Consider the following 27,549-nt stretch of genomic DNA (forward strand, 5'->3'; position numbering starts at 1 on the left):
ACAGCCTTGCATAAAACATGTTCTGTCTTTCCAGGCATCTGAGATCTGAGCCAGTAGCTTCTTCTGACTTCAGTACCCACTGGTCTGCTGAAGGCTACTGGTAGCTTTCCTGGCCTTTGCCCTATTAGCCTTCAATAAGCCTTAACTCCCTAATACTTTGTTTTAAATCATGCTCTTAAAATACTTAGGATGCCTTCCATTTTCCTGATTGAACCCTGACTCATAAATGCATTTCTTCATTTTAGCAAGACTAGTATTATTATTACCTCATGTCGCTATGTCATATATAAATTTGCAAAGTACCATCATTTATATTTATACCCCAATTTATTTTAAAATACATCTATGAAATGGATGCTGCCTTTAGTCTCTAAGTCATGTTTGACTCTTTGTGACCCCATGGACTATATATAGCTCTCTAGGCTCCTCTGTCCATGGGATTTCCCAGGCAAGAATACTGGAGTGGGTTTCCATTTCCTTATCTAGGCATGAAATAGATAGAATGGGTATTATTTCCAATACATAAATAATTTGTTTGAGCCCTGATTTCTGTAAGGAATGACTTAAAATGAAAAAGAAACTGAAAGTGAAGTTGTTCAGTCATGTTCAATTCTTTGCAACCCTATGGACGGTAGCCTACCATGCTCCTCCTCCATCCACGGGATTTTCCAGGCAAGAATACTGCAGTGGGTTGCCATTTTCTTCTCCAAGAAATGACTTAAGCTAGTCACAAAATCAATACAAGAACTTAGCCCAACTGATCACCAACTGCTCTTCATATCATGTTCAGTTCTTTCATAATGCTCTCCACTGAGAAGGACCTGAATTCTCAACTAAGATGAAAAAGAAAAGCTGAAGTACTGTGAGTTACTGAAATGTAGACTTTTTACTTTTAAAATTTTTATTTATTTTTTAATTGGAGGAAAATTGCTTTGCAATGCTGTGTTGGATTCTGTCCAACAGAAATCAGCCATATATCACCTCCCTCTTGAGCTTCCCTCCCATTCCCCTATCCCGCCCCTTTAGGATCATCACAGGGCACCAAACTGGGCTCCCTCTTTCATATAGCAACTTCTCACCAGCTATATATTTTTCACGTAGTTGTGTAGATATGTCAGTGGTTGCTTTCTCCATTTGTCCCACTCTGTCCTTCCCCCATTGTGTCCATAAATTAAAGATTTTTTTTTCAAAGGTGAATATGAAGCCTAGGGTTATTTTTCATCCCTTTACTAACTCTGTAGAAAGTTTAATCACCATTTTGTAATGTAAGCTACATCTGCTTCAATTAAACACAACAAGCAAATAAAATAGTACCTTAAAATGCAGTTTAAAATTATATACATTTATGCTTATGCAACCCAGTTTCCCTATGAAACAAAAATAGAAATTAATAATTGAACATCAAATAAATCAGCAGTAGCATCTCTTAACTGTAGTATCTTTTTAAAGTTCCTCCTTTAAAAAATTTTCTCTGTTTTCCCTTCCTTCTGAATTAAACAGAGGAAACAGTGAAATTGAAAGTTTAAAAATGGCTTTTAATTAGCAAACCTTTCTTGTTATTGTATTTAGCATTTCCATTAGAGGAGCAAGGCCTTGTGGAAATATTTTTAATACTTATTTGTTTTTCCTTTGAAAATTTATTTGACTATTACCAGTAAATGAATTTTTTATAATAACATTGCTTTCAAAATTATAATATGCTGTATATCAAGCTAGAGAGTTGTCATCATATTAACCGCATTGTGTTTGCAAGAGAAAGTTTTATAAAATAAATTATCAATTATCTGTAAAATTTTCTGCATTTATTGACAGTTAGAGGTGATAATTTTTCTCTGTTTATAAGTTCATTATTTCATCAATCATGTACTATTCCTTCTTATTCTCATTCATTTCTTCTGTGATAGACATATCTGTTCAAAACATTTTACATTAACTTTACCCATACATACCCTTAGAGGCAGTGAGGGAGAAAATGTGATTTTTATCCTCTTTGTTTTCATGAATTTGCATATAAAATATGTAGTTGTAAACTCACTACATCTTGTCCGACTCTTTTTGACCCCACAGACTGCAGAATGCCAGGCTCCCCTGTTCTTCACTCTCTCCTGGAGTTTGCTCAAATTCATGTCCATTGAGTCAGTGATGCTACCTAACCATCTCATTCTCTCCCACCCCCTTCTTTTGCCCTCAGTCTTTCTCAGTATCAGGGTCTTTTCCAATGAATAGGCTCTTTGCATCAGGCAGTCAAAGCATGGGAGCTTCCGCTTCAGCATCAGTCCTTCCAATGAATATTCAGGGTTGATTTCCTTTAGAATTGACTGTTTTGATCTCTCTGCAGTCCAAGGAACTCTCAAGAGTCTTCTCCAGCACCACGATTCAAAGTATCAATTCGTCGGTGCTCAGCCTTCTTTTATGCTCCAACTCTCACATCTGTCTGTGACTCCTGGTAATACCACAGCTTTGATCTACAGACTTTTGTTGACCAAGTGGTGTCTCTGCTTTTTAATGCAGGTTTCTTTTTTTAAAATGTAGGTTAGAGTTTTTATCTAGAGTTTTCATTCTGTGTTTCACCATAACTAAAAACCTTATTAGAGGTAGGATTAAAAGAGTCATTGAGAGACCTTGTAGAGACATTGAAAGTTTTCAGGGAAGTGGAAGACACAGTGGCCGTTGTCAGTCTAATAGGTTGTGCTGGTCATATCCATGCTGCTACAGGCTTCGACTGACAACTTCACTTCAGCTCCTGGAATCACAACTTCATCACCTGTTAATGGGAAAGTTCCAAAATAAGCATTGCAAATACATTTGAGGGCTCCAATGAGTTCCTTAACCTCTATGATATCTATCATTAATATTTCTCACACAAATTGATGTTTCTATTTAAGATACATTGACTAGACTAATTATAAGAAATGGAAATAATAGGAATGACACCAGCCTTTCTCCACCACTAAGAATGACCACCACATGATCTTTCCCTCTGTGTCTTTCTGTATGTCTTATGCATCTTCTCTTTTTCTATCTCTCTTTTTTTTTTTTTTTACCATGTTGACCTTTTTTTTTTTTTTTTTTTATAAATTTATTTATTTTAGTTGGGGGCTAATTACTTATAAGTATGTTTGTCATTGGATTTGAGACAAACTCTCATCCTGGAGGACTTCATTTCAAGATCATTATCTTAGTTCTATCCGCAAAAAAAACAAAAAACTTATTTCAGGAAAGGTCATACTCTGTGGTTTTGAATGGACGTATCTTTGGGGTCGCCACTATTCAATGTACCATGGTAACTAAGATTTATCAAGAGGATCTTATCTTTAGGCTCTGACCAAATGCTAGCCAAAGAATTGAAGCTTTTGAATCATGGTACTGGAGAAGACTTTGAGAGTCCCTTTGACAGCAAGGAGATCAAACCAGTCAATACTGAAGGAAATCCACCTTGAATATTCAGGGTAGGACTGATCAGGAAGGACTGATGCTGAAGTTGCAGCTTCAATACTTTGGCCACCCGACACAAAAAGCCGACTCATTAGAAAAAAACCTTGATGTTGGGAAAGATTGAGGGCAGGAGAAGTGGCCAACAGAGGATGAGATGATTGGATGGTATCACTGACTCAATGAACATGAGTTCGAGCAAATGCTGGGAGATAGTGAAGGACAGGGAAGCCTAGCAAGCTGCAGTCCATGGGGTCACAAAGAGTCAGGCACTACTGAGCGGCTATAAAATAACAACAACATGAATCTTCTGTAGTTCTCACAACCCTCAAGGGGTGGATGCAGTGGGAGAGGAATGATAAAATGAATGTGTTAGTATCTTAGTAATAAATTATCACAGATACAGTGGCTTAAAATAACAAAATCTGTGCTGTCATAGTTCTGAAGCCCAGAAGTGTGAAATCAAAATTATCAAATGGCTAGGATCCTTCCAGAGGCTTCAAGGGAGCTTCTAGTCCATGTCTCCTTCCCAGCTTCTGGGCCTGTCAGCAGTCCCTCCTGTTTCCTGGCTTGTAGTTGCATTACTGCAGTCTCTGCCACCACCATCCCATGGCCCTTTCCTTTGCGTCTCTCTGTGTGTCTTCTTTCTGTCTCATATGTATACTTGTCATTGGATTTATGACAAATTCTAATCCACAATGATCTTGTCTTTAGGTTCTTACCTTAATTCCATTTGTAGGGACAATGAACTCAAATAAGTCATATTCTGTGGTTCTGCATGGACATACCTTTTGCGTGGCCACTATTTAAAGCACTACAGTGAATATCCAGCTACACAATTTAGTATTTGAATCAGTTCAGTTCAGTTCAGTCACTCAGTTGTGTCCGACTCTTTGCGACCCCATGGACTGAAGCACACTAGCCCTCCCTGTCCATCACCAACTCCTGGAGCTTACTGAAACTCATGTCCATCGCGTCAGTGATGCCATCCAACCATCTCATCCTCTGTTGTCCCCTTTTCCTCCCACCTTCAATCTTTCCCAGCATCAGGGTCTTTTCAAATGAGTTGGTTCTTCTTATCAGGTGGCCAAAATACTGGAGTTTCAGCTTCAGCATCATTCTTTCCAGTGAATATTCAGGACTGATTTCCATTAGGGTGGCCTGGTTGGATCTCCTTGCAGTCCAGGGGACTCTCAAGAGTCTTCTCCAACACCACAGTACAAAAGCATCAATTCTTTGGTGCTCAGCTTTCTTTATAGTCCAACTGTTACTTCCCTACATGACTACTGGAAAAACCATAGCTTTGACTAGACAGACCTTTGTTGGTAAAGTAATATTTCTGCTTTTTAATATGGTGTCTAGGTTGGTCATAGCTTTTCTTGCAAGAAGCAAGTGTCTTTTAATTTCATGGCTACTGTCATTATCTGCAGTGATTTTGGAGCCCCCCAAAATAAAGTCAGCCACTGTTTACACTGCTTCCCCATCTATTTGCCGTGAAGTGATGGGACCAGATGCCATGATCTTAGTTTTCTGAATGTTGAGCTTTAAGCCAACTTTTTCACTCTCCTCTTTCACTTTCATCAAGAAGCTCTTTAGTTCTTCTTTGCTTTCTGCCATAAGTGTGGTGTCATCTGCGTGTCTGAGATGGAGAACAACAGGTCAACAATAATTGCAATCTCTCTTTCATATGCACACCTAAATTAATTCAATTTACTTATATTATTTCCCTTCATTGCTTCAGCCCCCTTTTATTTTAACATAGTATAAATCCCTTCCACACTTCACTAAACATCCCACCTTCCCCTACATGGAGCTACCCAAACCACAAGTACCTTCTGACTTCACCTCTAATGAATAGTTACATGACTTGACATTTTTTTAAGAAAGGAAAGGGTTTCCTCTTGCCATGGCTACAGAGAGGGCAACATAAGGAGTTAAGTCTGAGTTAGTCCTTCTATTCGACTTTTCCAACACCAACTGGAATTTTGTTTCTTTTCATATTTATAGTCAGAAAATGTCTTCACATAGACTCTGCTTATGAATTTGCCTCTTCCTAATAGTCGAGCACGATTGAAGCAACTTAGCATAAGGTCTTTGTAGGAGGTTTCTGGTGACTCAGTGGTAAAGAATATGCCTGAAGTTCAGGATACGCAGGAGATATGAGTTTGATCCCTGGGTCTGGAAGATCCTCTGAAGAAGGGCATGACAACCCATTCCAGTATTCTTGCAGGAAATATCCCATGGAAAAAGGAGACTGGGGGACTACAGTCCACGAGGTCACAAAGAGTCAGACAAAACTGAAGTGACTGAGAATGTGTGCAGACAAGATCTTTGTAACCTATAGTCATTGTTTTGTTTTCACTGACTTCCACATTCTTCTCTACTAACCAACATTGATAACTTCCTTTCCTCCAAAACAATAGATTCTCTTCCAGTCCATAATGAGAAACCAATAGTTTTCAGTAGAGAGATGGATAAAATAGCAAAGATACTTCCTGTGGTTGAAAATGTTTTTATCACTAAGTAGGTGTTTCTGTGTCAAAAAACAAGAATAATGTTGCTGCTCACGAAAATAATGCCTCATTTCTCTTGGTTGTCTTCATAAATATCTTGTATAAATATATAATCATCTGGGATTTTAAATTGCAGTCCTTATGAAAAGTCTATTTCTATATGTTTCAGTAAGAATTCAAGTTCTATTTTACTTAGTGGTTGCTTTATAAACCTATATTTGAGATCTACTTAGAAATCTATTTTAGAATTTATTGCTTACATTTTTTAGTATAGTAATTATAATTTTAAAATGTCAGCTAGAAAACAAGTAATATATGAGAACTCATTGATTTGTCACTTGGCACAAAGCACTTCTATCAAAGTAGAAAATGTATAAGCATTTTAAAAATGATTTATATATAATTTATAAATTGGATATGAGTTAGAGTGGAAGTCTGACTTTTTTTTTATATTAAAACTTTTCCTTGATGTCACACTTGATTTGCACCTCACAGACTGTCAGAATGGATAGGAGGAGACTGGTAATTGAATGAAAAGGGGGGAGTTAGTATCAAGAAGGTAGTAAGAAGTACTAGACACCAGGAGGCTGTCATGCTGGTTACTGTATTGATTACAAGGGTTGACTTGGCCAGTAGGGTCTTCATGAGAATTCCTTAATCTTCACCAATTACTGTAATAGAATTTCACTCTAGGGACTATCTATGAAAGGTCTCTGCTGTGCTATGCTTAGTTGCTCAGTTCTTCAGTCCAACTCTTTGTGACGCCGTGGACTGTAGCACCCCGGTCTCCTCTGTCCATGGGGATTCTCCAGGCAAGAATACTGGAGTGGTTTGCCATGCCCTCCTCCAGGGGATCTTCCCAACTCAGGGATCAAACCCAAGTCTCCCGCATTGCACGTGGATTCTTTACCGTCTGAGCCACCAGAGAAACCCATGGAAGGTCTAGTTAATGTCAAAAGAACAAGGTGAAATCAGAAGGTGAAAGAGGATGTAGAATCAGACATGTTCACTTAGAAACATATGTAAGTGATAAGAAGCTTGGATACGTTTCTAAGTGATAAGGGCTGAACCAGTTTCATCATGGGAAAGTTTCATCATGAACCAGATTCATCCTGGCAATGGTACACAATAAACATTTAGGAGTTAGTTACGGCTATTTCAACTTTAGGTATTCCACTATTCTTATAAATTGTTATTTTATATTTAAGTTAATTTTTGTAGTATAATTTATACACAATTAAAAGTACCTATGGACAAATCTATGAATATGTGTAACTGCCACTACAACCGAGACTGTATCCATTATCCCAAGGAGATTTTTTTTTTTTTGCCTCCTTGTAGTCAGGAGGCCCATCTCCAGTCCCAGAAAATAAGCGATCTGCTTTCTGTTACTAAATGCAAGTTCTGCCTATTCTAGAAGCGTGTATAAAAGGAACCCCACAATAAGTAGTTGTTTGTCTTTTTATTCAGCAGTTTTCGAGATACAGCTCTTGTGTATCTATCAGTCCTTTGTTTTTATCTATTGCTGAGTTATATCCCACCGTATGAATGTAACACAAGTCATTTAGCAATTCACCAGCTGATGGGCATTTGGGTTGTTTGCAGCTTGTCACTATTATGAGTACAGCTTATATGAATACTTCTGTACATCTTTGCAGATATGTAGTTTCAATTATTTTAGATGAATGCATAGGAGTAAAATTTCTGAGTGATATAGTAACTTTATGTTTGACTTTCTATGAAACTGTCAAAGAGATTAACAATTTGCAGTCCCACCAGGAACGTATGAGAGTTGTAATTATTTTGCATCTTTGCCACTTTTGGGGAGTGTAAGTTGTTTTTTTTTTCTTTTTCAGTTGCTTACATAGGTTTCCGATTGTATCTCATTGCACTATTACTTTGCAGTTTTCTGACTACTGATGGTTTGAACATTCATCCTGTGGTTATTAACTGTTTGTATACCTTCTTTTGTGCTATTTCTGTTCAGTTTTCTTGCTCATTCTTAAAACTGAGTTGTCTTCTTTGTACTGAGTTGTAAATTTTTTTTTTTTATTCTGGGTGTGCGAGAGGGTCTGCACTGGTCTATGGGTTGATCACTTCCTTTCTGGTTGCTGGGGAAAAGAATACAAGAAGTTGCTGCAACTCAGCGCCATTGTGCAAAGACGTGCACCCCAGAGACACGATTTGGTTCTGAATAATCTGCTCAGGGAAGGGAAACATTTCAACCTAATTTAGGCAACAGTGCTAATGAACAATTCCTATGTCCCAGGGATTTCAACTATAGTTGTTTATTTTTTGCTCGTGTTACATGAGGGTGAAGAACAGTCGATACTGCTCTAAGCTGCAGGCCGGTGCCAGGCTGTGGGGTCTCCTCTTTCTGCAATTCTAGCAAAGGGAGTACCCCTGATCTGGTCCTCCCATTCTCATGGCGGAGGGAAAGACCGAGAGTGACAGGAGCATCGCATGGTGACACTAAGCCTTCTGCTGGGATGTGTGTGCTGCGTCACTCATATTCTTTGGCCAAAGCACACCACAGGGCTGAGCCCAACATGAGTGAACAGAGTGAGAATACTTGTTCCAAGATAGGGGTGGGGAAATAAAGCTCTGTGAATAGCAATATAATCTACCACGTACACGCTCAGTTGCTCAGTCCTGTCCAATGCTGCAGCCCCATTGACTGTAGCCTGCCAGGTTCCTCTGTCCATGAAATTTTGTTGGCAAGGATACTGGAGTGAGTTGCCATTTCTTCCTCCAAGGGGTCTTCCCAGCACAAGGATTGAAACTGCATCTTCTGAATCTCCTGTATTGCAGTGGATGAGCCACTGGGGAAGCCCATAACCTCCTATTAACAATCAGTTGCAAAAAAAAGAAGAAAGACCACGGCCCAGACAGAGAACTTTCAACAAGAATTACATGCAAAGCTCAGAGTATAAAGCCTGCACATGACAAACTTTGAATAAATGTTCACTCTTATTTTTATTATTTCTTTCTATGGAGACCAGACCCTATATCACATTATAAGAAACCACTCTCTGGAATGTATAGGACAATTTTATTAATAGTGCTGATTGTTGAATTGCTTAGAAATCAGCTGGCATTGTTATCTCTTATTTTCTTAGTTCTAGACCTTTACTCAGAATGAGATACAGATTTCATTCTGTTACATGTGAAATGCTGAATTATGAACCATTAAAGATTTCACATACTAAATACAGAATTAAAGCTATTGATAATGAACTAAAAATGTGTATGCTTGTTTAGATATAGAGTTGATTTTTATGCTTGTATGTTAAAATCTTACATAGTATAAAGACTCATTAGTTTGTGATAGGTGCGGTGTGTCTTACATAGAGGTTGTCTAGGAAATGTACCTTTGTTCCTCTCTAAAATATCTCTTCCCAGTCACTCTTACAGTACCTTGTCCTGGAATTCTGTATTATTGTGTGCCATCTTCTCTAAACAGTCACCTCCTTCATGATAGAGTCATGTCTCAGAAGTTGGGAACACTATAATATATTATCTAAGACTATAGCAAGGTAAAAACACAGCACAAAAAAATAATAACAAGGAAAATAATGATGATGATGATATTTAAGACAAAACTTTCTATAACACTTTCTATGTTAATAATAAAAAGATGCTTACTCCTTGGAAGAAAAGTTATGACCAACCTAGACAGCATATTAAAAAGCAGAGACATTACTTTGCCAACAAAGGTCTGTCTAGTCAAGGCTATTGTTTTTCCAGTGGTCATGTATGGATGTGAGAGTTGGACTGTAAAGAAAGCTGAGCAGGGATGAATTGATGCTTTTGAACTGTGGTGTTGGAGAAGACTTTTGAGAGTCCCTTAGACAGCAAGGAGATCCAACCAGTCCATCCTAAAGGAAATCAGTCCTGAATGTTCATTGGAAGGACTGATGTTGAAGCTGAAACTCCAATACGTTGGCCACCTGATGCGAAGAGCTGACTCATTTGCAAAGACCCTGATTTTGGGAAAGACTGGAGGTGAGAGAAGAAGGGGGCGACAGAGGATGAGATGGTTGGATGACGTCACCGACTTGATGGACATGAGTTTGAGTAAACTCCGAGAGTTGGTGATGCACAGGGAGGCCTGGGATGCTGCAGTCCATAGGGTTGCAAAAAGTCAGACACGACTGAGCGACTGAAGTGAACTGAACTGATCTTCTGTGTGACAGTCCCCATTCCAAACACTTTACATCTGCTACCGGCTTAGTCTTTAACCCATTGCCATGAAAGAAGCACTGCGTTTAATGCCATATTACCTAAGCAGAAGCTGATATCAGAAAGGTTTAGTAACTGGCTCAGGGTCCAGACACTTAGAAGCTATGTTAGACTGGTTCATAGTGGCCTACAGTGAACCATGCTTCCTGCTGTTCACACCCTAATTGTTGCCTTGGCCATGTGACTTTCCTTGGTTAATAGGCTATTATAAAATGTGGTGTGAGCAGAGGTCCAGAGGTCTAGTTATCTTAGAACATTCCCTTTTGGAAGTGAGCCACCATGTTAGATGCCTGGTTTAGGCTAATGAAAGATTACTGAACACATGGGAAGAGAGATACTGAGTCCACCATAAAAGCAATGTTCCACCATTCTGATGCTCTAGCTGAGCCTCGTCCCAACAAACCCACTAGCTGAAGGCAAATACATGAGCAACCTAAGGAGATAATAGCAGAATTGCCCAACCAACCCAAACTTTTGTGAGAAATGATGTGCTTTTCATGCCACTATATTTTGGATTTTTTTGTTTTGTTTTTAATGGAACAATAATTGCTTTACAGTATTGTGTTGGCTTCTGCCAAATATCAACATGAGTTTACAACTGCAACAGGAGGCAAGCCATTGTCTGCCTCAGGGAATTCTGTTGTTATTGAAGCAGCTTAGAAATTGCTATGTAATATAGTTAGTTAATATAGTTAGTATATTATGTTAACCTCATCCATATCTTCTGGATTTTCTACAGAATCTTCCCCCAATTACAATCTATCCTGCAGGAGACTTCTCCTTGTCACAGAATACCGAGTGCCAACTTTTTACTGGCACATAATACAGAACTTGCTAAATTAAATAACCTGATTTCCTTAAGTCCCAGAAATCTCATTTTAAGGACAATGTCAAAATGAACTCTGATGAGATTTCAGTAGCGATCATGGGGGTTTGGTTACCAGTGGGTGTTTGACACTGTTTCCTCACTCTTGGCCAAGTGCTCCTAAACAGAATCAGAGGTATTGTTTAACTGGCTACTGATTAATGTTCAGACAATATGGTGATCAGCTATCCAAATGAGCAATTAATCAGAGTAGTGAGAAATGAATGGCCTCTTTAGACCACGCTTTAATGCAGCCTGAAAATCAAGTTTGTTTCGAGAGTTCTCAAACCAGAAATGACGTGAATATTAGCCATGAATTACACAATCAGTCATTTAACACTTGACCTTTAGAGTTACATTTCCCTGAAAGAAATCAGTGAATGATTTTGCAATCATAAAGAGAACTAAGAATATATTCATATTGGAGGTTTATTATGAGGAATTGGTTCACATGATTTATATAGGCTGAGAAATCCCATGGTCCACTATCTACAAGCTGGAGACCCAGGAAAACTCACAGTGTAATTTAGTCTGAGTCCAGAGACCTGAAAACCAAGATCACTGATGGTGTAAATTCCATTTACTGAACTTGTATACTGACCAAGAGAAGTTGAGATGAAATGCCTTCAGCTCAACCAACGCATCAGGAAAAAAAAGGGTGAATTTTTCTGTTTAGGCCCTCAATAAATTGAAAGATGCTCACCCACACTGGAGATGGCAATTTACTTTATTGAGTTCACTGATGCAAATGCTAATCTCATCTAGAAATACCTTTATAGAAACATCCAAAAATAGTGTTAATCTGGAAATCCCATGGCCAGTCAAGTTGACACATACAGTTAACTATTACAAATATGAAAAATGAAGTTACTGCACAGTGAGGTGTTCAAAAATAAATGTTGATGACAATGATGATTATTAGAGTACACTGCAATGGAAGCAAGGTTCACCTTGTAATATTGGTCTCCAAAGTCCCTTCAAACGTTAAGAAATGTTCTTTTCTCCTCTTAACAATACCCGAGTTTCATCCTGAGAGCCCTTTCTAGCTCTGTTATACTTCAGGAATTCCTGGAAGAAAGATTCAGAGATTTGAGACTGCTGCCCATCCTCCTGCTGGGGAAATACGAAGGTTCCAAAGAGCCCTAGGACTTTGAAAATTCCCTGGCACACAACAGACCAGTGCGAACTTGAGAGACAGAAAGCCTTGCACCTGCTTAAGATTTCAAAGTTTTAGATCAAGAAGATGCTCAACGTCGCTATTTATTAGAGAAAGGAAAATTAAAATTGCAATGCGAGATATCACCTCACACCAATCAAAAGGGCTAACATCAGAAAATCCACAAACAATAAATGCTGGAGAGGGTATGGAGAGAAGTGAACTCTCCCACGCTGTTGGCAGAGTGTAAATTGGTACAGGCACTACGGAGAAGAGTATGGAGATACTTTAAAAAAACTAAAAACTGAGCTGCCGTATAATCCAGCAATCCCACTCCTGGGCATATACCTGGAGGAAAAAAAAATGGTTCAAACAGATACATGCACCCCAATATTCATTGCATCACTGTTTATAATAGTGAGGACATCAAAGCAACCTAAATGCCCATTGACAGCGGAGTGGATAAAGAAGTGGTCCATGTAATGGGCTTCCCAGGTGGCTGCAGTGCTAAAGACTCCACCCGCCAATGCGAGAGATGCAGGTTGAATCCCCGAATCAGGAAGATACCCTGGAGTAGGGAATGGAAACCCACTCCAGTATTCTTGCCTGGAAAATTCTGCAGACAGAGGACCCTAGCAGGGTATAGTCTAGGGGGCCACAAAGAGTCGGACATGGCCAAGTGACTGAGCTCAAGCCACAAGACACATATATACAATGGAATATTACTCAGTCATCAAATGAATGAAATAGTGCCATTTGCAAGAACATGAATGGACCTAGAGATTGTGATACTGAGGGAAATAAGTCAAACAGAGAAGGAGGGATATCTTATGGCATCCCTTGTATGCAGAATCTAAAAAGAAATGCTACAAATGAACTTATTTACAGAACAGAAACAGACTCACAGACTTAGAGAAAGAACCTGTGGTTGCCAGGGGAGAAGGGTGAAGAGAAGGGATAGTTAGGGAGTTTGGTATTGCCATGTACACACTCTATGTTTAAAATGGATAACCAACAAGGTCCTACTGCACAACACAGAGAACTCTGTCAATGTTGTGTGGCAGCCTGCATGGGAGGGGATTTGGGGGGAGAATGGATACATGTATATGTATGGCTGAGTCCCTTCATTGGCCACATATGGTATATCGATATGTTGTTGGGAATACATGGAAGATATCTCTTAACTCCTTTAATGGTTCCTAATGAAATAGAAGATAGTCATGTACTTAAAAAAAAAAAAAAATCAGGCAAAGGTGGTAGAGGTTTGCCATTGAACCAACAGGAATCAGAATCCTGGCCCTGCAGCTTTGAAAATGCATTCTCTTTGGCCATAACCTGGTCTTCTCGATTCCTCAGTGTCCTCAAGTATAAAATGGGATAATAGTACCTACCTTGTAGGACTGCTATTAACATCAAAAGGGAAAATATACTTGAAAACATACTTCACCATAGAACTTTCATCCATAGAGCTTTGGCTGTATACATTGGCAAAATCTTTAATTTTTAAATTTTATTGCAAATTTTAATTTTGATTAACCATAAAAAATCATAGCATCGTAGCACCAGAGAAAAGGAAAAGAGTGTTATCATTAGTAGCTACTCTACCTGGAAGAGTTGCAGAACTCAGAATTCCAGGTCACGACTATACTGTATCCATTCTAATACCAGTGGCTTGATAATGGCATCAAGCTCTTCTGACAATGGCACATATAGTAGATAGGATGGAGTCCTTTTCAGAATTTGTACTAACAGCGTTTGTGATATTCTTTTCTCCTTGGGAAAAAGAGAGTTATAGCCTATATGTGACTAGCAGCCTCAGTTACCATGTTCCTTTCTACATTTTTATAAACAGCAAGTCAGAAATAAAAAGAAGTCAACAATCAGTAGCTAGTCAAAACTATCTCTATTGCTTACATAGATACGCTCCTAAATGACATATATAAATAAACACATGCATACATATACATATAGTGAATGTGAAAAGTATTTACATGAATAAATATATAGCATAGGTTTGAGAAAGCATCTTTTATAATCAAGTCACTTCTAGAACTCAAGAACTTCAGAGACCCAGGTGAATTCCAGATTGTGAGACTCAGCAAGAAAAATTTTAACAACTCTATGGTAATACAATTGACAGGCATAAACTGTATATGTTTTGATTGTACAGTTTTATGAATTTGAAACTATCAGCACAGTCAAATTCCCTGATGGCTCACTGGATAAAGAATCCACCTGCATTGCAGGAGATGCAAACTCAATCCCTGGGTCAGGAAGATCCCCTGGAGAAGGAAATGGCAACCCACTTTGGTATTCTTGCCTGGAAAATCCCATGGACAGAGGAGCCTGGCTGATTACAGCCTACAGAGTCTCAAAGAGTCAGACACTACTGAGGGACTAAGCAAAGCAAGAAAAAAATACTCTGAAATGTTTCCTTATACTTTTTTATAATCCCTCTCTCTAGCTCTTCTTTCAGGAAACCACTAATTTGTTTTCTGTCAGCCTTTGTTTTATTTTCTTAGAGTTTAGATAAATTCAATCACGCAGTAACTATTCTCTTTCCTTTGTCTTCTTTCATTCAACTTGATTATTTTGAGATTCATTTATGCTGGAGTATGAATCAATGTTGTTGTTCAGTTGCTAAGTCTTGTCCCACTCTTCACAGCCCTATGAACTACAGCATGCCAGGCTCCTGAAAGTAGCATTATATTGTCTGACTGTACTAAAATTTCTTTATTCATTCATCAGTTGACATACTCTCATTGTTTCTAGCTTTTCCATAACAAAGCCACTAAATAAAAATTTGTGTGCAAATCATTGGTTCATCACACACTTCCTTTCCTCTTAGAGTGGATGTCTCATATGGTAGGTGTGCACGTAACTTTTCTGCAGAGTGGGGGCTGCTTTTCTGGTGGTTCAGTTGGTAAAGAGTCTGCCTGCAATGCAGGGGACCTGGGTTCGATTCCTTGGTCGAGAAGATCCCTTGGAGAAGGAAATGGCAACCCACTCCAAAAGTGGTATCCCTTTACATTACCATCAGCAGTATATGGGAGATCCGAGTACCTCCGCAATTACCATCAGCAGTATATGGGAGATCCGAGTACCTCCGCATTCTTTCCGACATTTGGTATAATCAGCCTTTTTAATTTTAGCCATTTTAGTACCATAGGCACAGTGGTATCTCCTACGCTTTTAATTTGCATTTCTATAGTAACAAATGATATTGAATTTCTTGTCATTTGCACATTTACCATGCATATTTCTTCTTTGGTGGGACGTCTGTACTTTAATCCATTTTAAAAATTGGGTCGTTTGTTTCCTTGTTAAGTTTTGGAATTTCATTACGTGTTGCATATACAAATCCTACAACAGATATGTGATTTGCAATAGCATTATCCTGCTCTGTGGTTTGTTTTTCCATTCCCTTAATGGTGTTTCTTGAAGAACAGAAGTTTTTAATTTTGATGAAGTCCATTTTTCTCTTTTATAGGCTTTGATTTCTTGTAATAGCTAAGAAGGGCTTTCCTGGTAACTCAGCTGGTAAAGAATCCGCCTGCAGGCAGGAGAGAGACCCCAGTTCGAGTTCTGGTTTGGGAAGATCCGCTGGAGGAGGGATAGGCTACCCACTCTAGTATTTTTGAGCTTCCCTGGTGGCTCAGCTGGTAAAGAATCTGTCTGCAATGTTGGATACCTGGGTTCGATCCCTGGGTTGGGAAGATATCATGGAGGAGAGCATGGCCATCCACTCCAATATTCTTGCCTGGAGAATCCCCAAGGACGGAGGAGGCTGGCGGGCTGCAGTCCACGGCGTCGCAAAGAGTCAGATATGACTGAGCAACTAAGCACAAGTACAGCACAAGAAATCTGTGCTCAATCCAGATCTCAAAGGTTTTCTCCTGTTTATTTCTAGGAGCTTTATAATTTTATATTTCATGTTTTCATCTTTGATCCATTTTAAGTTACTTTTCAATGCAGTGTGAGCTATGGATTTAATTTCATTTTTTTGCATGTGGAAAACAAGTGCTCTAGCACTATTTGTTAAAACAATTATTTTCTTTTCTCTGCTGAATTATCGGGGAAAATTATTCAAGTTATGATGTATAAATATAGAACAGATTATACCCAAAGTGTGTTTAAGCCTCACTGTAAAAACGCCTGGACTATTGAGGAGAGATTTTGCTTTCACTCACAGTTACAATTGCTTTTAAATACAATAGAAGTATTGAAGTGTAAAAAACCAAGCAAACCAGACCCAACAAATTGATCTGAGGTCTATTTTGAGCCTGTGGCCAAGCTCCGTGACCCGGCTGAACCACACCTACTCCTACTGACTGTGCTCTTTATTCTTTAGCCAAATATTGACCTATTTTAGACACAGGATGGTAGCCGATTATTGCTGAGGACTAGAAATTTCCTATATTGTTACATTATTAATTTCTTTTCAAGGGATACACTACTAATTTTGAAGTCACGTGTCAGAAACTTGTAGAAAGTGTACTTTTCCCCAGAGAGTCAGCCCATATTGAGTTTCATCCTGCATATGTAACACACAAGCCCATCTCGTTAAAGGAGTCCATTCTACTCTATTTTGAGAGAAAAAATTTCTAGTATTGAAAGTACAGAAATTTTGAGATCTTAGTGACTGCTTTGCATCTTTCTATTGTCTAAAATGTTCATTCTAGTTCTATAGTCCTGAAATAATATTTGAGGCATAACAGTATTTTTTCAGATTTTACTTTATAAAACATAAACAATGATTTATATTAAATCACTCTGACTTCCTCTTCTGAGCACAAATGAAAGCCTTAAAAACATTGTAATCTGAACCAATAAATCAAAGGAGAGAAGCCCATAAACTTAGCCTGACTTTGATGATCACAACCACTGATGCTGGAAAATTGATTTAATTTTTAGGGTCTACCAAGAAAGCTCCAGCTCCCACGGGAAGCAAAGACACACACACACACACACACACACACACACACACACACTTGAATAGTCACTGCTTCTACTTTACCAACAAGTAAAACCATGTTCATTGCTTTACAAACAGCCCACCAAGTCTCCATAAAGCAGCACTATTTTGTCTGAAGCTGTTCCCCAATAACCTTTTATTTTGCAGTTAAATAAATTCCTCTGGCATAACTCCTGGGTTTTGTTGGTCAACATTGTCATCAAGTATGGGTGCTGTGCCAGGGAAGAAGGGCCTGGCATAGTACTGACCGGAATGTCTGTGCTAATGATGGTACAAAAACTGTGCTTTTTGTTAGTGTTTCACAATGCTAATTATTTTCACACTATATTAGAACAACTAGAACTGAGACTTGTGTTTCATACAACGTAGAACTCATTCATAATCTGTGACATTTCTGAACAATTCTAATTGTACACTGGGACATTATATTGTAATGCTGAAGTAAAGATTTCATTGTAATGTGGAAAGGGAATGCTATGGTCTGAATGATTGTGTCCCAGCAAAACTCATATGTTGGAATCTTCATGCCCGATGTGATGGTATTAGGAGGCAGAGCTTTTGGGAGGTTCTTAATTTGTAAGGGGAAAGGCCTCATGAGTGAGATTAATATCCTCATAATAGAGATCCCAGGGAGGTCTCCAGCCTCTGCTTGCATGTGAAGACATAATAGGAAGTCTTCATCATGGAAGAGGGCCCTCACCTCACTAAGCTAACACCTTTATCTCAGACTTTCAGACTCTAAAACTACAAAAGATACCTTCTGTTATATATACTATTTTCAGTCTGTGGTTTTTGTTAGAGGAACCAGAGTGGGCTGAGACAGCGAGGCACATGTACCCGTGGCTTCCTGACTCGATGGGCATATTTATAATGCACTATAGTCCCAGGTTTCTGGACAAAGGATCTTCCTGACCCAAAGATAGAACCTGCCTCCCCAGCTTGGCAGATGTATTCTTCACTGATGAGCCACCAGAGAAGCCCCCCAAAAAGGACTGGAGAGCAACTGCAGGTCTCTAACAACCACCCTCAAAAGTGTAGCTGAATCACAAGGTAGTCAAAGGAAACACATTTGACTACAAATGGCCTCTTTAATACGTTTTATGATTTTTGACGCTCTAAGCATCATGAATGCCAGGCTTTGTCTCCCCCCATGCATATATGATAGTTGCCTAGCACCTTGTAGGTACACAAAAATGGGTGGCGAGGGAATAATTATATCTGTGAAAAATCAAGCACATGCAATTCCTACTTGACATCATTTTGCAAATTTTGTTAAATGTCTATAAATATCTTGCCTACTGGGCAAGATTCTAGAGATACAAAGAAAATAATATCCGCTATCTGATTTCAAAGAACTTGGAATCAATATAAGTTTGGTTAAAACTGGAGTATTTACTTTAAGATGCTTTTGAAAGGAAAGATCAAAAATTGTTACTCGTAAATTAGCTCACATTGTATATTTTTGTCAAGTTTTATAGATCTTATACAGTGTTATAGCTCTTTATCATTCTCTATCACACCTGAATATCATCATTGTAATCTAAAAGCTAAAAGGCTTTCTAAAGTTCAGGGTCAGCTGAGTGCTGTGAAATGTCAATATAGGTAAAAATGTTAAGATTTAAAGAAAAATGAGTGGTGGTATCAATGTTTATAGGATTCTATCCACATTAATTATTGATAGAACAGTTTTTAAAACAATTTGAAATGCCAAAAATTTCTATATTAACTTACATTTATTTTACAGGCAAATACAATTTAAATCATGACTCTATCAGTATATTATATATTATATATACATTATATATGTATTTAATATTAAATACATATATAACATATCTACTATATATTATGACAAAGGAAAACAGAGTTGCAGTATGGATACGAAATAACTAGTTCTTTACATAATTCTGTTATGATCAGAGAAGAGTCTCGGTCTATTGTTAAGCCATTCATGAGAATATATACAGAAATTATCCTACTTTATGTAGAACTTCTCAATGGAAAATGTTGAAGCATATATTGTTTTGTGCTTTGAATGCCAGTACAGGCTTGATTTATACCTTGACTTGACTTTTAATTAGAATATCTAGACCAACCAGTCAAAGTATGAAAATTCAGCGGAAGGAGGCAAAGCTACGTTACTTTGTTTTGAGTCTCAGTGTTTTGATATTAATAGCTTCATAAAGGCCATGTTGAGAGGAAAGGGAAAACTGAGACTGGACAGGAAAATTTCAAAATGGGAAGGGGGCATTCTCATAGACATGTGGGGTCAAAAAGGGGAGTGGGATGAATTGGGAGACTGGGATTGACATACATACACTATTGATACTCTATGTAAAATAGATAACTAGTGAGAACCTACTGTGTAGCTCAGAGAACTCTACTCACTACTCTGTGGTGACCTAAATGGGAAGAATTCCAAAAAGGAGAGGATATATATATGTGTGTGTGTGTGTGTGTGTGTGTGTGTGTGTGTATAAAGCTGATTCATTTTGCTGTACAGTAGAAACTAACACAACATTGTATAGCAACCATACTCCAATAAAAATTAATTTTAAAAAAAAGTATAGGATTGTAAACCGTCTGAAAAATCATTGTAGTCACTTGCATCATTTTACATCCTCATATAACCATGATCCACAGAGGTGCTGTAAATTTGCCAGCTTCACAAAGTAGGTTATGGACACAAGTAGAATAAAACTCCAAAGAATTTTAATTCTTAGTTCAAGATTCTCTCCAATATTAGAAGCCTTTTAAAGGAACTGCTGTTGCTTTAAAGCAAAGTGCCTCCTTCTAAGTCTAATTGCTGAATAAAGTCCCTTAAAGACACATCCTGAGAACTGAGACTTTTTAAATCATATAGAAATTACATTCACAGAGACCCTGCTTCAAAGAATAATATTCAGGGGAGAAGATACTTATAGAAAAGCAAGTAAATACTCATGCTATTATATAGCTGATTTAAAATCTAGGCACCAGTATCATGGCAAAGAAAAATATATTTCAAGACATATGAATAGAGGAAACGCTCTTTTTTGTATCCATCAGGCATTCCATTAAGAAGTCCATAACTTGTCACTTGTGAAATGAATTCAATTTGCCACTTCAATTCTAACAGAATCTTCAGTTCATTTCTCCTTTCCCTCTTCATACTTTCTTGTACAATGTTATCAACTTCTATTGGCTTCAATTATCATCCATTGGGTTAAACCTCTTCCATGTATATTTCTATCCTCCACTTTTTCTTTTGCATTCTAGACTTACATGCATTGGACTCATCTACCCAGAATACTTACAAGCACCTCTAGTTAAACACGCTGGTTATTGAGCACATTATCGATTTCTTTCAGATCGTACTTTTTCCTGCATCCCTTATGCCCTTTGAAAGAACTGGCACCTTGTACTTCTGCTGTGGCCTCACCCTTCATATCTGTTAAATCTAGCCTGAAATCGTTCTTAGATTTATTCCCTTCTTTGCATTTCAGCCACCTCCACATGACTCCTGGAATTCACCTCCTCCTATGTGCTTTCTTCATCTCCTTCACTTGTCTCATCCAACTCCATTTCTTTATTCAGTTTGTTGCTGAGGCAATCAGGTCATGTCCGCTATACACAGAATAGTCTATACATTATAGGTGAGCAAAAGACCCTTCACAGGTGATCCCTGGCTTTCCTCTCTCATCTCATTTCACATCAGTTACCTAACTCTTACTCTAGTTTTCTTATACCCAAACCACTCTGAATTTTCAACAGTTTTTGAACGCTGTTCACCACTTCATGCTTCCTTCTCATGTGATAAAATTTTATATATTCAAAAAGATTTGGTTCTCTCGACTCTCCATAAAGGCTTCATTCAACCCCCAACACATCTAATAGAGCAAGCCCCTCTCTCCCTTATGTTCCCATAGCAATCTGTCCATGTATCTGCTGTGACATGTAACACATTGTACTCCAGCTCTTTGTGTATCCAGCATTCCTAAGCACTGTAAGCTCTCTTACATCAAGAATTGTATCACATTTGCAAGCAATCAACCTGGAAACAACCACAGTGCTTAAAACCAGGGAGCATTCGGCAGTGTATGTTTGCTAAAGAAAAGAATAATGACAGATAGGTAAATGCACAGATGGATGCCAGAGTGATGAGTGAACCAAACACAGCCCCTCAACTTCACATATCAAGGTGAGACTGGAGTAGCAAATAAGTAGGAAAGTTCCCTGAGCCTGGTGTTGTAGGAATAGACACATGTAGGATAAAATCTCAGGCAATCAATAGGGCTCTTGTCCTCAGATACCTTTGATGCTTGTAATTATCTAAAATAGAACAATGGTTTTCATTATATATAATTAGGAAAGAAGTTAAATTTTAAAATGCCTGTCACTAATTCATAGTGCAATGTGGAGTAAGGGGTCTACATTGCAGTTCATCTCTACCCCGTATGGAATGTTGCTACAGAACTGGAATACCTGAGATTAAGACCCAACTCTGTGATGTACTGATCTGATGAATACACAGATCTCTCTGGGCCTTGGATTTTTCATATGTAAAACAGGAATATTTTTATAGGTGTGTTACAATGATAAAACTCAGTAAGTTACTACATGTGTAATGCATACGGGAATGTCTTATATTTTGTTGTTATTTAGTCGCTCAGTCTTGTCCAACTCTTTGCAACCTTATAGACAGCAGCCCATCAGACTCCTCTGTCCATGGGATTTCCCAGGAAAGAATACTGGACGGGGTTGCCGTTTCCTTCTCCAGGGGACCTTCCCAGCCCAGGAATCAAACTCACATCACCCATATTGGCTGGCAGATTCTTTACTGCTGAGCCACTATGGCAGCCCATCCTACACTTGGTCTACGTTGAATAAATTACTTTTAATTCCCAATAATTTATAATCGATATCAGAATTTCTATGAAGGGAAATTTGTAATAATAGAATTAGGCTATTTGTAATAATAGAATAGGGTGGGATGCTACAGAAGAGTCAAGGAAGACAGAATCAGAACTATCACATGAAATCTTAACCTCTTGGAACATGTTTGAGCCTCTACCCAAATCCATAATAATAATAATAATAATAATAATAAATCCATGGATTTTGGTTTACTTTTCAGAATACCCTAAGATGCTTTCTTACAATAAGAAGGTTGAATATTGATGAAAAATAAAGAAGATCCAGTTTCAAAGTATTTTGTATTTGCTGGAGAAAAAAAAATATTGCGGGAAGAATTAGAAGACAGTCATCCACAGTTGAAAACACTCATTATTAAAAAAAAAAAAAAAAGCAGTAAAAAAAAAAGTGCAGTAAATCAGAAAGACAAATACCATATGATATGTGTGGATTCTAAAACATGACACAAATGAGCCTGTCTAACAAGCAGAAAAAGCCTCACAGACACAGAGAACAAACCTGTGTTTTCCTAGAAGGAGGAGGGGAGGAGAGGGCTGGATTGGGAGTTTGGGGTTGGTAGACGGACACTCCCCTATAGAATGGGCGAATAATAAGGCCCTACTCTACAGCACAGAGAACCATATCCTATATTCTCTATAGTTCCTGGGATACACATAGTGGAAACAAATAGTAAAAATGTGCATGCATGCATAACGAAGTCCCTATGCTGTACCGCAGAAATTAACACAACACTGTAAATCAACTATAATGCAATTGAAAAAATTAAAAATTAGAAAAAAAAAATCTGTAAGACAAAATGGAAAACAGGAAGAAAAAGACCTAAGAGTAACTCTATGAGAGTGAGGGAGGGTATGATTGAAAATGTCAAACACGGGTGTAATTTTGTAAAAGGCCATGAATCTATTGCAACACTGTGGACGAGAGCGTATAGTCCCTCCCCTAGAAAGTGAGAAATATGTACTCAGGTTTTACTTTAAAATATAGAGATGTGCAGATAAAGCAAAGAGAAGAAAATAATAGGCAAATACAATCCATATAATATTTATTCAATGCAAAATACTATGTATAATAAATACAATATGATATACAGTGAGTATAAAAATCTGAAATATATAAACAAAAAATGTGACAAGTCAAAGGAGCAACAGAAAAAAGCTATAAAAATTAAAAATAAAAATTCAAGACACATAAGCAATCCGGGAATAGTAAAACCAAGGACATCTATAGCTACAGAAGAGAAGTACTGTATTATCTCAGAGGCTAAAAAAATGATGGATATTCACACTTAAAAAATTAACACTTAACAGAAAGTTTAAATTATAAAGAATGAATGCAAAATATTTAAGAGAAATGCCTGCTTTTTATTGCTATGTTTTGCATCATATATGTAGAAAATTTACCTATATGAAACATTTCATTTGAAGAAAATGATGGGAAAAAATGACTACTGCATTTATCAGAACTATTCTGATCATGGTAAGATTGTAAATTAACTATCTCACATCCCAAGTAGTTAAAAATAGCTGAACTGCTTCTGATATCTTTCTTTTATGGGCGGTTTTAAAAATGGGTCCTATGTTGGAGATAATTGAAAAACAAATAAATACTTCAGATTATTATTTCAAAATACCTGAACCTTGAAAGTCTTTATTAAATTTAATTTAAATAGAAATTCAATGAGGATAAAAATTGTTTTAGTATAATTTCTAATAATTAAAACCTTTATTTAAAATAGTAAGAGGAGACATAAATGACAATGCTGAGCACAACAGAACTTGCATTTCACTGTTTCCCCAACCTCTAAATGTTTCCCTCTGTTCAACGTAAAGAATACAGGTCTCAAGGAGCCCTTTGAACTATTCGAATCAATCAAGCAATTCTTGGAGGCAAAGCAAGACAGGACAAAATGCTGTTATAAATCTGTACTGTGGACTAGGTATGGCTGAGACAAATAGTCTAAGCTTACCCACAAATCACTGAAGGTCTAATCTGAAAGTTTCTTATCATTCATAAACCCACTAATAAAACATACCAAATGACAGTGCTAAGGAGATGGCTGTGTGCTCACTAAAATTCCTCCTTCCCTTTGTTCAAACGTCTAATCTAGGTTATTTTCCAGCCTCTCTTGAGGTTAGAAGTCTCCATGTGACTTAAGTTTCTCTATAGAAACACAAGCAGAAGTGCTTTTGTCAAATTCACACCTGACTAGGATGCACACCACACCTTCTTCTTTCTCCTGGAAATAAGAGACTATATAAGGTCCTACCTAGGTGGTGACTGAGCTTCAAGACCCAAGATGCCTGGATATGTATGAGATCATTTGGAGAAAGTGATCCTGCAGACCGGAACGCTGGTCCATCACTGTTACATGAGTGAACAATCTACTGTGCTAAACCACTGACATTCAGTGTCTAACTTACCCTAACCAATTCAAATGGTTAAGTAGAACGTTTGGAGTTATATAAATCTAGCTTTCAGTCTCCGCTCCCTATTTATTAACTGTGTGATTTTAGGTAAGTCTCTCAAGCTCTGAAAACCTCTATTGCTTCATCTTTCTAAAGAGAAACAGTAAAACTCCATACCCACCTCAGAGCGGTGCTATAAATTTTAAATGAGATAATGTACAAAAAACATTTTAGCACAGTATCTAAGAAAACATTTACTATATGGGAGTTATTATAATTTAGTTTGGTGAATAAATACCATAACTACTATTTAAAAGAAAGAAAATGAATATCTGAATAATTTTTCAAAACTATCAGTTCAGTTCAGTCGCTCATTCATTCGTGTCTGACTCTTTGTGACCCCATGAATTGCAGCACGCCAGGCCTCCCTGTCCATCACCAACTCCCAGAGTCTACCCAAACCCATGTCCATGGAGTTGGTGATGCCATCCAGCCATCTCACATTCTGTCGTCCTCTTCTCCTCCTGCCCCCAATCCTTCCCAGCATTAGGGTCTTTTCCAGTGAGTCAACTCTTCGCATGAGGTGGCCAAAGTATTGGAGTTTCAGCTTAACATCAGTCCTTCCAATGAACACCCAGGACTGATCTCCTCTAGGATGGACTGGTTGGATCTCCTTGCAGTCCAAGGGATTCTCAAGAGTTTTCTCCAACACCACAGTTCAAAAGCATCAGTTCTTTAGTGCTCAGCTTTCTTCATAGTCCAACTCTCACATCCATACATGACTACTGGAAAAATCATAGCCTTGACTAGACTGACCTTTGTTGGCAAAGTAATGTCTCTGCTTTTAAATATGCTATCTAGGTTGGTCATAACTTTCCTTCCAAGGAGTAAGTGTCTTTTAATTTCATGGCTGCAATCACCATCTGCAGTGACTTTGGAGCCCAAAAATGTAAAGTCTGACACTGTTTCCACTGTTTCCCCATCTATTTCCCATGAAGTGATGGGACCAGATGCCATGATCTTAGTTTTCTGAATGTTGAGCTTTAGGTCAACTTTTTCACTCTCTTCTTTCACTTTCATCAAAAAACTCTTTAGTTCCTCTTCACTTTCTGCCATAGGGTGGTGTCATCTGCATATCTGAGGTTATTGATATTTCTCCTGTCAATCTTGTTTCCAGCTTGTGCTTCCTCCAGCCCAGCATTTCTCATGATGTACATATATATATAGACTCTCACCTCAATGCAACTCAAATGGTAATTCAGTTTTCTCTATCAGAAAACTGTATAAGAAGAGGATCTTTGCAGGTTTATAGGTTTAAATAGTATTAAATTCAAAGATACAACATCAAATGTGATCCAGACCCCTCAAAGCAAGGAAGTAGGACCATTTGTATGCATTACCTAACATGCAAATGTACACACGTGCACATACACACACACACACATACAACCTATTTAGTGAAGATCTTTCCAAGAAGACAGCTTTATTCCACTTTAGGTAGAAAAGGTAAAATGACTTTATAAAGATAAAATAATTACCTCACAGTTCTAATATTTGAAGTCTGTGAAGGGGAAGTCCAAGTTGTTACTCGTGTTCTATCTGTTTCACAAGCTAAAAATTAAAATGGAAATATATAGTCTCCTAAAGACAAAGAGTTATCCCTTATCAAACTCACATTGATGACACTTTAAAATAACTATTTCTATAAATAAGAGTGTCAACATTATAATTTGATTGCTCATCGGCCTCAAGTGCATTGGAATTAGATTCAAAACAGGAACGTGAGAAGAGTAAAGTAAGCAAGACCTTTTCCTTTGTAAAACACATTTCAGTAATGCATGGCAACATGCCTTTGTCTTTATCTTTAGTTTTATTAGTGCTATCTTGAATTGCAAGATCTTTATCCCAGCCCACCAGCTCCCCCACCCCCGCCCCCTTGCCTTTTCTTTCTTCACCATTGTTCCTCCAAACTACAAGACCATCTGTTCACTTGGCAGATGCAAGTCAGTCCTGTAATTGTTGTCATTCTTAGCATAGTGCAAACCCTGCACAATCAAGAGGACGAGAAGTACTGCATTCATGAGTTAGCCAAATGTGTATTGTTGTTGAAATTACTTGTCAAAACGTCAAAGGGAACAATATTTGATTTTCAAAGCACAGCGTACATCTACCCAGATTACAACATGAGGGCTCTATTATGCTGTTACTTATGCAATGCATCATTCAGATTTTGACGAAAGTAAATGGCATGAGCTCTCACAGGCTTTGATTTCTATTGTGTTAAAGGAGCCTAGGAGTTAGTTACAAAATCCTTTGTTCAAACAGTGAATTGAGAGTTTTTTTCTGAAGTGTATCAAATGCACACATTTGGAAGATAGAAGTCTCTGATATGAATGCAGCACACTTTTAAACAATGCCAATATACGAAAATCAGGATTTAAACACAGAACATATTAAAATGTAGAATTGGAGGATTTTCAAGATGGAAGGCAATAAGATGTTGTATGAGAGTTTCACTTGTGCTGTAACAAATCAGGGCAAATTTAGTGGCTTCAAACCACATAATTTATTATCTTACGTTTCTACAGATCAGGAATCTGATATGAGTCTTTCTGGACTAGTATCAAATGTCAACAGGGCTGCTCTCCATTTTAGAATCTCCAGCAAATAATTAATTTTCTTGGTCTTCCAGCTTCTAGAGGTAATCTTTATTCCTTGGCTGTGACTTCCTTCCGTCTTGAAAGCCAGCAGCATCGTTGAATCTCTGACCATTCTGCCGTGATCACACCTCCCTCTCTGACAATAGCCAGGGAAGGTTCTCTGCTTTTAAAGAATCATGGGATTTCTCTTTCTGACTTACATACTAACATCTATATACGGAATCTAGAAAAGTGGTTCCGATGAACCTGCTTGCAGGGCAGGAGCAGAGACAAAGAGAACTGTCCTGTGTACTCGGCCTGAATTGGGAGACTGAGGTTGACGTGTATACACCGTGTGTTAAACAGATAGCTACTGGGAACCTGCTGTTTTAGTGCAGGGAGCCCAGC

The 27,549-nt window shown here is 38.0% G+C and overlaps 1 long non-coding RNA gene across 4 annotated transcripts in view; it reads right to left on the reverse strand.

Moving 5' to 3' along the window:
* Positions 1-27,549, reverse strand: part of LOC145512171 (uncharacterized) — a 104,675-nt gene that overhangs the window by 13,518 nt on the left and 63,608 nt on the right. For 2 of the 4 annotated variants that reach the window (XR_014058365.1, XR_014058355.1), the window contains one exon: positions 2,622-2,764. This is a non-coding gene — a long non-coding RNA (uncharacterized LOC145512171). Of the gene's footprint in view, positions 1-1,787; positions 2,765-27,549 lie in introns of those variants that run through there. The other 2 variants (XR_014058363.1, XR_014058361.1) reach the window with 1 other exon arrangement.

Source organism: Giraffa tippelskirchi, chromosome 7, assembly GCF_054371585.1.
Source record: "Giraffa tippelskirchi isolate mGirTip1 chromosome 7, T2T-mGirTip1v1.2.pri, whole genome shotgun sequence".
Classification (NCBI taxonomy): Eukaryota; Metazoa; Chordata; class Mammalia; order Artiodactyla; family Giraffidae; genus Giraffa; species Giraffa tippelskirchi.